Source organism: Bos mutus, chromosome 1 (genome assembly GCF_027580195.1).
Source record: "Bos mutus isolate GX-2022 chromosome 1, NWIPB_WYAK_1.1, whole genome shotgun sequence".
NCBI classification, from domain to species: Eukaryota; Metazoa; Chordata; class Mammalia; order Artiodactyla; family Bovidae; genus Bos; species Bos mutus.
The window spans coordinates 35,013,820-35,027,013 of NC_091617.1; the positions used below are offsets into that span (position 1 = coordinate 35,013,820).

Consider the following 13,194-nt stretch of genomic DNA (forward strand, 5'->3'; position numbering starts at 1 on the left):
CATAGTCCCCGGAAGTAGTCACTTGCAATTCTTTTAACAAGTATGATGTTTACCTCCATGTTATTTATTTATTATAATTATTGTAATAATGAAAAACAAAGTGAATCCTAGACCTTGTTGGCTGTATTTAGGGAGCTAAATACTTTGCTATTTTTTATGCTTTTTCTTTCCCCCTGGAGAAGGAAATGGTTACCCACTCCAGTATTCTTGCCTAGAGAATCCCATGGACAGAGGAGTTTGGCGGACTATAGTCCATAGAGTTGGACACGACTGAAGCAACTTAGCAGTGTGCTTTTTTTGGTTGACTTTCAGGTTGACTTTCAATTCTTTCAATTATGAAAGGTAGACTTTCAGCATTCAGTTCCGTTCAGTCGCTCAGTCGTGTCCGACTCTTCGCGACCCCATAAATCGCAGCACACCAGGCCTCCCTGTCCATCACCAACTCCCGGAATCTACCCAAACCCACGTCCATCGAGTCGGTGATGCATTGAATACTACTAATTAATTGTTCATAATGACATTATTTGTAATAGCACATTATTAAAAATTAGCTAATAACAAAAGTTAGGAAAATGTTAAATTTAATGGAATCCTTTCTCCTAACAGTCATGTGTTGTTGTTTAGACTCTTGTGATCCCATAGAATATAGCCCTGCCAGGCTCCTCTGTCCATGGGATTTCCTAGGCAAGAATATGGGAGTGGGTTCCGATTTTCTTCTCCAGGGTCTCTTCCTGACCCAGGAGTCAATCCATGTGTCCTGCCTTGGCAGGCAGATTCTTTACCACTGAGCCACCTGGGAAGCCCCTAAGAGTCATTGTTTAAGGGATATTTATTCATATGGGAAATTGTTAGTCGCATTATAACAACAGAAAAAGACACTGAAGGCAGGTGATATCACTTTTGTAAATAAAAAGACCAAAAAAAAATCAAATTGTAAACAGTGGATAATTTATTAGTGATATGTTTATAGATGAATATTTTTCTTTACATTTATTTTATTTTTTTGTGTTTGCTTCATTAAATCTACTATCTTTATAATCAGAGGAAAAATAAAATATAAAAAAACTTTTTATTTTCTCCCTATTTCACAGATTGCTTATTTTCTGTGAATAAATGCAAGAATATTTTGAGCATGATGAAATTTGAACTCCTTTGTTTCTCAAAAATATGTGAAATGCTTTTTTAAAAAAATGAATTGGTTTATAATTTTAGGTTAACCAATGACAGCCTAAACTTAAATAACTTCTTTATATACAGTCTTGCATTAAAATATATATTCATTACTGCTTTCTAATAATCACCCATAACATTGGGTTAAAGAAATTTATTTCAGTTTTTGTAGATAAAATGGTAGAAGAAAATACTTTTAAATGAAGTCATTGCTTTAAAACTTCGAGTGATACCATTATTTTACAGTTCTGCCAAACAGACGTTAAGGCACTAATTGTACTGTTATTGTTGGCACTGATCTTTATTTTCTTGCCAAAATTTGATAAACTATACCTTTAGCAATTACAAATAAAAGCAAAAAAGAAAACTTTAAAGAAAGATATGGTAAAAGGTGTATATGTATTTGAAAAATAAAATATGGTCAATAAAATATGGTCAATTAATATGCTATTTAAAATGTATATTGGGATTCCCTAGCAGTCTAGTGATTAAGACTCCATGCTTCCATTGCAGGGGGCATGGGGTCAGTCCCTGGTCAGGGAACTAAGATACCACATGGCTTGCAGCCAAAAGTTGTTGTTTTAATAAAGTATATATTAATATGTAATGAGAAGGATATTAGGCCATTTGAAATCTAATATAATTTATTAAAATACTAACTCTAGTTATATTTTTACAATATCTAGTCTGATTTGGAGAGTATTTTTACAGTTTGTAATTTCAAAGGAATCTAATACAAGGAAGTCTTCAGCTTCCATGTAATATGTATCACCTTTATTTTTTAGCTTATCTCTGACAGGTTGGTTCATCATTTCAGCTGTAAACTCTGTTCAGTAATAGGTCAGCTCTCTGGGATGAGACCCAATCAGCATCACCTGTTTAGCACTGTGGTGGAACACTTGGTGGCAACTAAATATGAGAGGAGGTCAATCTGTATAATGTGTGACATAAGATCCTAAAGTTCAGTATATTGACACTCATATACCAACCACTTAATACCTTCAATTCCCTAAAGCAGTGGTGAACATGAAAAACAGTTGAAAGGCTTTGTGTTTAAACAGTAGAAAAAAAAGTGATTGATGTTAGGGTTGATGCTTATTGTTTATAAAATTGGCCCTCCATATCCATGGCTCTATAGCCCCGAGTTCAGCCAACCAGAGATGAAAAAAATATTGGGGGGAAAATTCCAGAAAGTTCCAAAAAGCAAAACTTGAATTTGCTGCACACTGGCAACTATTTACATAGCATTTACATTGTATTAGGTATTTAAGTAATCCACAGATGATTTAAAGTATTTGGGAGAATATGTGTAGGTTATATACAAATACTATACCATTTTAAATGAAACACTTGAGCACCTACAGATTGGGTATCTGTGGGTGGGGTAGAGGTTTTGGAAATGATCCTGGAACCAGTCTCCCAAATCCTGATGAATGATTATATAAGGCATTGGTCATATAGTGATAATCAAACAGGCACTGTCCCTGTTTTAGTGTATAGCTATAACTTTGATCAGGTCTATGAAGAAAAAGTATATATAAAATGCAGGCGCCTGCATTCTCGGGCAAGTTGACTTTGACTGAGATTCTTTGCTTTAGTTTGTTGAATTTAAGGTGTCTCCAAGGAGAGATCTTAAAGATGATTGGCTTTACATAATCCGGAGCTCAGAAGTGAGGTCTGGTCAGTCATAGTTGTGTGGATGGTATTTGAAGCCATGCATGTGAATGAGCTCACATAAAAAGATAATATAGAGAAAAAGACTTAGAGGTGAAGAAACTCCACAGTTAAATGGCCTATTAGAAATATTGAGACTTGATAAGTCTGAGAAAGATTAAAGAGCTTGGAGAAAACCAGGTAACTATGGTGAAACAGAAGATAAGAATGAAGGATGAAGTGAATGGTAATTGGCATCGAAAACTATTGAGGTCCAACCATTGAATTAACATGGAGATCTTTGGTGACTTTAAGCAAAGCTCTGTTTTCATGTAATTGATGGGAGCAGGAGTCAGACTGGAGTAGTTTGAGGAGTGGGAAGCAAAGATGTAAATAGTAATATAGATATAAAGGAGATGGGAAGATATGGGTGGAAACTGGAGAAATTGTGGGTTGAAGGTGAAGTTTTTTGTTTTTATTTTTCCTAAAATAGTTGAGAATTTGTTGTGCTTAAAATTGGATGAGAATGATTCATTTGAAAGGAAGAAATAATGAAAGAAGAGATAATCTGTAAAATAAGACCCTAAAAGGGAAAGGATGATAAGATTCAAAGCACAAATGGAAGAGGTGCTTTGTATAGGAGTTTTGAGGTAGGTGGAAGCTTCATCTCTTGAGAGTATATGGGGGTGGTTAGAGATTTAAAGTGAACAGAAGTCTAAAATGGTAGCTGCTTAAAGAGAGAGATTTAATTGACCTGCAGAACCATCTGAGTTTGCTGATTTTGAGAACAGAGTGACCATTAGTCTGTATTTTTGTTCCTCAGGGCTTGTCTGGGTAGGTAAAGGCATGGAGAACTTGATTAGCTGTATTTATTCAGTGTTGAGTGATACACTATAATTGATTAGTTAATTAACTTTGAGTGAGAAGGGGACATCCTCCTTTTCTGGCTACATTTATGGTAAAACAGAGAAGTGAAAAGAGAAAGAAATTAGAGAAGTAGTTGTATCAGTAGATATTAATAGATGGGTACACAACATTGTTCTTTGTACCTTATATATGTGTGTATGTATTTGATACTCTGATAAAACATGTACACAATTTACTAATACATAGTTCTATAACTGGAGTTTACTAAAATTAACCCATATCTGTTTTAGTTACCCTGAAGTTAAAACATTTTAAATATTCACTAACCACTTGTCAATGATTTGCTATGTGTGTGTTATATTTTTAGTTATCAGAAAGGTTTACTTATTTTATTGAAGTTTATGAATATAAGTGATATTTTGAGTATTTTCTGTGTGTCAGATACTGTGATAAGTGTTTTACCTCTTCTGTCTCATTTAATCCACTACCCTATGTGGTATGTGCCATTATTCTCATTTTAAAGTTTAGAAAATTTTAGACTAAGAGAGATTAAATGGCCTAAGTCAGATTGGAATCTTGGCCAGTCTGTCAAGAGCCTGTATACTTAACCATTCAAGTATACATATATATTATATCTAGGAATAAGCATTCAGTATCTATTATAGTATCTGTGCATATATATCAGTATATACTATACTTAAGCAATTATTGAGTGGAAGTAGTGATTTAAAAATACTCAAGGCAGCAGAAACTAAAGATGTTTATGAATGCGAAAGAGAGAAAAAAACTAAACTTAAGCTATCAGAAGTTCTCTCTAATAAGTGATTTTCAAACTTTTTATTTTTTCCCCCAACCCACTTGAATGGGATATGCTTCTCTCTGAAGCAGTGGCTCACTTTAGTGGTCATTTTTAAAATGCAAGAGTTAGTGATGATTACAAACCAGTTACTTCATGTTATTACCTAGTAGTTTGAAGGCTGGAGGGTTATGGAATATATTTCAGATGTTTTTCTTAATGATTAAAATTTTAAAGTTTGTCTCTCCATATTATTTAGATTAACCTTGAATATCTTGAAATTTTACTAACGCAGAGCAGTGGCTGTGCATTTTTAGACTTTATTATCCTTTGCCATGTTTTGGAAACTTGCCAAAGATCTCTCAGGTTATAGAACTCATCAGTAAAGTCATATTCCATACTCAATGAGGGTGTGGTGAAATGGATATCTCATGTTCAAATGATGGGAGCAGAAATCACCACAAGCTTTCTGAACCATAATTCATCAAAATAGATTAGAAACATTAAAAATAATTTGTACTTTTTGACTTACAACATTAATTTCTGAGAAATATAAATTTGGATATAAAGCAATTCATTGTAATATTAACTGTAATTAAAGGAATGAGTTGAAAATGAAAACGCAACCAGAACAGCTAAAACAGCTGAACATTTTTCAACCTCGTAAACTATTCAGCCTTAAAAAATGTTCTCAATGACTATATAATGACCTAGGAAGATAAAATATAATGACTAAAAAATTAGGTGGAAAAATTTGTTTGTAGGAAGACTATACAGTTTGAATATAGGCTGGTCCATTCTCACCAGATGCACTGTATTTTAGAGGGGGGTGGTGCTGTAAATAAAAATCAAACGAGCTACTTCACTAGAGACAGGATTTCTTGAAGATAAACTATAGGAGTCATTTGTGACTTCAGGAAGTCTGTGAACTCTAAAAGTATTTGCAAAAGAAGTGTACTTGCATTTCCTTGGTGAGCAAGTGTAAAGTTTTTGTTTTTTTCTCAGATTCTCCTAAGAATTTCGAATCTTACTAAACAAATACAGACCACAGTCATTCAGATACACCAACAAGTTATGAACCTTTGCTGCAAGCCATTGTGATATAAGCAACACTGCCTGCTTTTGCAAATAAAAATTTATTGGACTTTGCCCGTTCACTTCTGTATTTTCTATGGCTGCTTTCATGATATAACAGGGTTAAGTAGTTGAGATGGACAATGTGTGGCTCATAAACAGCTTTCTGGCCTTTTCAAAAAAAAGTATCTCAGCCCCTGTGCTACTTTCTTATTGATTCTTTTCTATAATCCTGTGAGATAGGTACTGTTTTTAATCTTCATTTTATGAATGGCACAGATGAGACTCAGAGAGGTTAAGCAACTAACCCCATGTCACACGCTAGAAAAGAGAAATTACCAAGATGTTAATAGTGGTTATATGTGGGCAGAAAATGATGGATGATTTTTTTAATAATCCAGATTTACTACAGTGAGTGTATATAATTTATCAAGAGGGGAGGCAGTTGAAAAAAAAGTAGAACTGAGTTAGAATCTTAAAACTCATTCACCCTTTTTTATTATTTTAATTTCCTCCATTTCATCCCATGCTTGTGAAGAGCAAATATTCAATTTCTGCTTCCCTTTATGGGACTTAACTCTTACTATGCAGTCCTTTCTTAACTTGATTTTTTTGAAAAAAATATTCTATTTGTAGTTTCTTTAAAACTCTATATTAACTGAAGCCATTTTGTCCTTTAACTCCTTTTTTTTATTATTGTTTTAAAATTTTATTATTTTGAATTGCTAGTCTTTTCTTTTATTGAAGTATAGTTGATGTACAGTGTTGTACCAATCTCTGCTGAACAGCAGAGTGACTCAGTTTTACACATATATACATTCTTTTAAAATATTATTTTCCATTATGGTTTATCCTAGAAGACTGGATATAGTTCCCTGTGCAATACAGTAAGACCTTGTTGTTCATCCATTCTATATGTAATAGTTTGTATCTACCAACCCCAGATTCCTGGTGCACTCCTCTCCCCTGTCCTCTCCCCTACTATAAGCCTGATCTCTGTCTGTGAGTCTAGTTCTGTGTTGTAGATAGGTTCATTTGTACCATGTTTTAGATTCCACATGTTTTGCCCTTTAACTCTTGAGATTCTTTGTATTCTCTTTATATTTTGAACTTAACTTCAATAACTAGTAAGTGCTCATAACTCAATAGGTATTTATAAAATGCTGCATATATGCCTGTCTGACAGTATATATATATATAAAACTTATTTTTTCTTAGTATCAATCTATTGAATTATCCTTAATTATCTTAGGCATAGATCTAGGTACATAAAGTGTTGTAGAAGGTATTCCTAAAAAAAAAAAAAAAAAAAACATTGGCTGTGTACTATGTGGAAAGTTTCATCCTAATGATTATAGGAGATTAAAGAAGGAAAAGTTCACATCCCCTTCCTTCAAGAAACCATATCATCTAGTAAGGGAGAAAAAGTTTATCTGACTGCTGCAATCACTGTCACGACCTTGATCCAAGCCATAGTCATCCTTCCTCTGGGAAATTTTATCTCCCTGCTTCTAGTTTTCTTGGTTCTTTTCTCCACAGAGCCAAGTGATCCTTTTTTTTGTGTGTCGGGTTATATATTTATTAGCTTGTAACATATTGTTTTTCTTGCAAAAGCATGAACATTTTGGAAATCTGCATTTAAAAACATAATATGTTCAATCATTTGTAAGTTTATTTTCCTTTTAATGCTGTTACTGTTTGATACTACTTAATTTTTTTTAAATTTTATTTTATTTTTAAACTTTACAATATTGTATTAGTTTTGCCAAATATCGAAATGGATCCGCCACAGGTATACATGTGTTCCCCATCCTGAACCCTTCTCTCTCCTCCCTCCCCATACCATCCCTCTGGGCCGTCCCAGTGCACCAGCCCCAAGCATCCAGTATTGTGCATCGAACGTGGACTGGCAACTCGTTTCATACATGATATTATACATGTTTCAATGCCATTCTCCCAAATCTTCCCACCCTCTCCCTCTCCCACAGAGTCCATAAGACTGTTCTATACATCAGTGTCTCTTTTGCTGTCTCGTACATAGGGTTATTGTTACCTTTTAAAGACATAAGAGTGAGGTCTCTTCTAAACTAAACCTTCCATGTTTTTCTGTCTTAGGGTCAAAGCCAAAATTCTTGGAGTGGACTGCAGGGCTTCATGATCTAGCCTCTGTCTAGCTTTTTAACTTGTCTCCTATTACTTTTTGTCTCTGCTACTTACCTTCAGCTACTCTAGTGTTTTTGCCCCCTCCTTCAGCTTGAATAAGTATTCTCCTGCCTCTTGTTATGTCTGCCAGAAACACTTCATTTGGATCAAATGAATGGTCTCCTATGATTAATTTCACTAAGAGAAATTAAAGTCTAGAGTCCCAAACAGGTTAAGATACCAAATTTCTGCCTTCCTGGAATATTGCTTAATCAGAGCCATTGTGCCTGTTTGGTTAGGGCTGGGGAGTTTTCAGGAACTGTAGCTTGGTTGTCTTCTCACTGGGAGTGGTTTCTTTTGCACCTCAAAAGGAAAATCATTTAACCTCCAACCATACTTTTTTAAGAATCCAGAAGGTGAGTAGGGCAAACGCTCCTTACACTACCCAGCCAACACCCATTAAACTGAGAAACAGTAGTAATTCCTTGAACTTAGTACATAGTACAGTTGACTCACATCACTTTTGCCAGTAGGATTTAGTGGTATCACTAAAGATGAATATTAAAGGAAAGATGGGTGCACAAAAATCAAGGTATCAAGTCAGTTTTGGTTTCAACCTCACCAGGGTGCTAGTCAGTTATAGCAACTGCCAGTGTCTATAACTTGTAAAGTTTTACTGGGAAAACTCATCAAACAGTTGTGCCACTCTATGCTTATGATAATTGTTTGAGAGGTGGAAGCACTTTACCTGAACATTTCTGCTTTCTTGAAAGCTGTTTCTGATCTTCTGTCTTGCAAAGTTATATATTTCATGAATGACAGCCCCAGGCACCAGGTCATACTTGATGTCTCTTTCTTAAGGTTTCCTTCATATTAAAAACTTTTAATTTCTGTTTTTTTATGTATTGTCCTGGAACTCCTGTGCTACAGTAAGTATAGATTCTGTTTAGTGGTATAGCTTCTTTACTGCCTTTTGTAAAGAGTATATCACTTACTTGTAGTGTGTAAAGCTCAAAGTACAATCTCTGCAAGGCTCCATAAGACTCGAGCCTTGCCATTACCATAGCTCTGATGTTCTGCCCTCGTCTCTGGATTTCTCTGTCCCCAGCCTGTGCCAAAACATTTTTAGCCTTGTGTTACTATGACTTTTGCCACTTGCCCTGAAATTCTTAGGCCTATTGAGCTAAAATCATAAAAGCACTCCTCTTGTGCCACATATTTGTATTATTTGGACAATAGCCATAATGAAATAAAGCTACTTTTAATATTTCTGATGTCTGTACTCATTGAAGATAGTATGTCTTCTGCCACTTGCTCCTCTAAATCCTTTCTTTATTCTGCTTTTAACTGTTCTGTTGTTGTCGTTCAGTCTCTCAGTCATGTCCGAATCTTTGTGACCCCACGGACTGCAGCACGCCAGGCTTCCCTGTCTTTCACCATCTCCTGGAGCTTGCTCAAACTCATGTCCATTGAGTCAGTGATGCCACCCAACCATCTTGTTCTCTCTCGTCTCCTTCTCCTCCCACCTTCAATATTTCCCAGCATCAGGGTTTTTTCAAATTAGTCAGTTCTTTGTATCAGGTGGCCAAAGTATTGGAGCTTCAGCTTCAGCATTAGTCCTTCCAATGAATATTCAGATTGATTTCCTTTAGGATTGACTGGTTTGATCTCCTTTAACTGTTCTAGACCTTGCATGATTTGTTCTACCTCACTGGCAGTGTAAACATTCCTTTTTGTCACATTCCTTTCAGCAGTGATTGTTGTTATTTAGTCACTAAGTTGTGTCTGACTCTTTTTGTGACCCCATGGACTGTTGCCCTCCAGGCTCCTCTGTCCATGGGATTCTCCAGGCAGGGATACTGGAGTGGGTTGCCAGTTCTTCCTCCAGAATTCCTGATCCAGGGGCGTTTCCTGCATTGGCAGGCAGATTCTTTACTTCTGAGCTACCAGGAAAGTCCTTCAGCAATGATAGGATATGCCATTTCATATAAACATAGTTGGTTTCTGTTTTTGTTTATATTTTAGCCTATTCTTAAGTTGGTTCCTCCTGTCTTCCTTTCCCTTTCTGTTTGCTTTTGGGCTTAGGTTTTATTATTCTTCAGTTATCTCTTATCTTCAGTAAGATCTCCTGTAATACCAGAGATGAAAGTCAAGGAATAGGGAATTTACTGAAAAGCATTCACCATGAAACAGATTTTGCCCATTCTTATCTCCAAGATTTAAGGAAATCTTACCAGCTCAACATCAAACCAAGGTTTAACCTCTTATTTTGCTTTTCTTCAGTTTTGCTTTTCCTGTCCATTCCCTGAGGCCTAACTTTGAGTTCCTGGGGCATTTTTCTTTGTGACACTGTGCCATATCCTACATTGCCTCCTATAATAACTAGTAATTTGAAACGCATCTGAAATGCTTCAGGTATTCATTGATAATCTCTCAGTTGTTTTTTTTTTTTAACCTTTCACATTTGTACAGATTTTATGTTACTGAATAGCAGTCTCAGTCTTCATGGTGTGTGATTTTTACACTTACTCTTATTATGTATTTTCTATTTCTTTAAAATACTGTTTTACCATAATTGGATTTCCATTCTGATTCACTGCAACTTCCACGCTTCAGTTTACCTCCTGTACCTCTGTTAGATACTTCTGGAGTCAGTCACTCTTCCTTTCTGATGAGTAACAGCTAAAATACATTTCCCCCCCAATTCCATCTTTAAGAATGCATAGTTCTGGTATATATCAGTATATTCTCGTTTTCTTTTTTCATATCTGACTAGTTTAGTTTCTGAAATTGAATTCATTCTTAAGAAAGTCCCACTTTTCTTCCATCTTAACATGACCTCCTTTTATTTTATTTTTTTTAACTCTTTCACTGTTATTTTGATTGAAAGTTAGTCACCTTTTAGAAACAAATTTAGTTCTTGAGACTAACCATACCTGGTATCTAAAGTTATTGTTAACCCTTTTTAGTTTCTGCTTTGAATGTGTAGTAATTCCATCGAGTTTTTCTTCTGCGTCAGTCTAGGAAAGTGATTTATGCCCCAAATAATAATTAAGATTGACCTTTCTTTATTTCTGCACTTAATAAAATCCACTGGACATCTTCATTGAACTCAAATAAAAGTTCATGTACATATCATTCTCAGAAGTTACTAGAGATCATATGACAGTGACTCTAGAAGCCTTTGGGCAAGTCACATGAATATAAGAGCTTTTCTCTGAGAACAAAATTAACAGGGATCAAAATAAGTCAGCTCATCTAAGACTAATATTAATAATTTAAAGTCTAGACATTCACACACTAGTGTTCTAAGACCCATATGGAACTTAACTGGTTTTTCAGTTTAATTCTTTGGCTTGTGGACTTTGTTGAGAAACCAGACAGAAGGAACAAAAAAAGATTTCCACCTACTAGTATCTAAGAAACGTGTATAACTAAAGGACATTTGAAAAATTCAAAATATAATTATTGCCTCAACAACACCTGCAATACCATCATGCCAGGTCAGGCTGATTTTTTAAAATTGTAGTATAGTTGACTTAACAGTAGTTTGTGATAGTTTCAGATGTGCAGCATGATTCAATATTTCTGCAGATTATATTCCATATAGGTTATTACAAGATAATGGGTATAATTCCTTACACTTTATGGTATATTCTGTTGCTTATCTCTTATATATAGTAGTTTGTATCTGTTAATCACACACCCCTAATTTGCCCCTCCTGCTTTCCCTCTCCCATTTGGTATCTACAAGTTGGTTCTATATCTGTGAGTCTATGTTTTGCATAAACATTCATTTGTATTATTTTTTAGATTCCTTATATAGTATTTGGAATATTATCATATAGTATTTGGCTTTCTCTGACATATTTCACTAACCATAATATTTTCTAGGTCCATCCACATTGCTACAGATAGCAGTATTTTTTTTAATATTTTTGTGGCTGGATAATATTGCCTTGTATATATATGTCTCATCTTAATTTGGTCATTTGTTGATGGGCACTTGGGTTGCTTTCATATCTTGGTTACTGCAAATAGTGCTGTGGATATTGGGGTGCATTTATCTTTTCAAAGTAAAGTTTTGTTTTTCCTTTCCAGATATATACCTAGGAATGGAATTGCTAGATCATAGGGTAATATGGTATTCTTATTTTTAGTTTTTCGAAAAACCTCCACACTGTTTCTCATGTTGGCTACATCAATTTACATTTCCACCAAGAGTGTAGAAGAGTTTCCCTTTCTCCATATCCTCTCCAACATTTGTTACCTGTAGACTTTTTGATGATAGCCATTCTGACACGTGTGAGGTGATACCTCATTATTGTTTCGATTTGCATTTCTCCTATAATTATCTTTATTGAGCATCTTTTCATGTGCCTGTTAGCCATCTGTATATCTTAGCAAAAATGTCTATTCAGGTCTTCTGATCATTTTGTGATTGGATTTTTGTTTTTAATTGAGTTGTATGAGCAGTTTGTATATTTTGCACACCCCTTGTTGGTCACATAATTTGCATTTATTTTCTCCAGTTCTGTAGGTTTTTTCCTTTTGTTTATGGTTTCCTTTGCTGTGCAGAAGCTTTTTAAAAAGTTTAGGTCTCATTTGTTTATTTTTGCTTTTATTTCTTTTGCCTTAGTGGCCATGCCAAATTGAAGTCAGATGCAGGGTTCTGCTTAGCCCATGCTAGTTAAGACTTTGTCATGTACACACGCATCTGTGGATATCACCAGGTGCAGACAAATGAAGAGGTCTGTTCACTCCACATGTTAATTTGATATTCATATACATTTCCACATATTTTGGAGTTCCCTTGTTTTAATGTTTACACAGGAAGTTTTATGCCAGTTTTCATGTTTATACAGAGAGCATTTAGTATATTGCTTTCCCTAGTGAGTTTGGAATCAAATGAAGAATTGAAAGGTACCAAAATCTATTAATATCTATTCAGGCATGAAGTTATTTTATTTGTATTACTGTATCTAGGATATACTTTATTTGTCAATGAATATTGAACAAAATAGTTGAAACTCAGCAATAGCTTTTGAATAGGTTTTATTTGTGAGTGACTTATATGCTTACTAATAACAGTGAGTAAAATTTGTTGTAATTTTACATCTGGAAACAGTTAACCAGTTCATACTGATGCATTGAAATAGTCACCAGAGTAAGCTTAAGCTTGCTGGCTATTTTTTGAAACAAAGTGTACTTTGTTTTTATAATAATAATAATAATAATAATAGCTATTTGTTATTATCCTGGATTTTGACATATTACCTTAGTTCTTCAGTAGCTCTGTGATTAATATTAAATTCATTTTATTGCAAACTTAGATTGAGAAGGTTAATAACTTCGCTAATGTTACACAGCTAATAAATGACAAAGCCTAATCTGTCTTGATTCCAAAACCTGTATTCTCCCCACAGTGCTGGCAATCTACCTGATTTATTTTTCTATCTGACTACAAATGAAACCCATAGGTGAGGGTAAAT

General features: G+C 34.7%; 1 protein-coding gene and 1 long non-coding RNA gene across 3 annotated transcripts in view; one reads left to right on the top strand and one right to left on the bottom strand.

Moving 5' to 3' along the window:
- ZNF654 (zinc finger protein 654) overlaps positions 1–13,194 on the top strand; it is an 83,504-nt gene that overhangs the window by 6,292 nt on the left and 64,018 nt on the right. The window lies entirely within an intron of this gene.
- Positions 6,220–13,194, bottom strand: part of LOC138987242 (uncharacterized) — an 80,185-nt gene continuing 73,210 nt past the window's right edge. Inside the window, exon 3 of the long non-coding RNA XR_011463709.1 lies at positions 6,220–9,830. This is a non-coding gene — a long non-coding RNA (uncharacterized lncRNA). The remainder of the gene's footprint in view (positions 9,831–13,194) is intronic.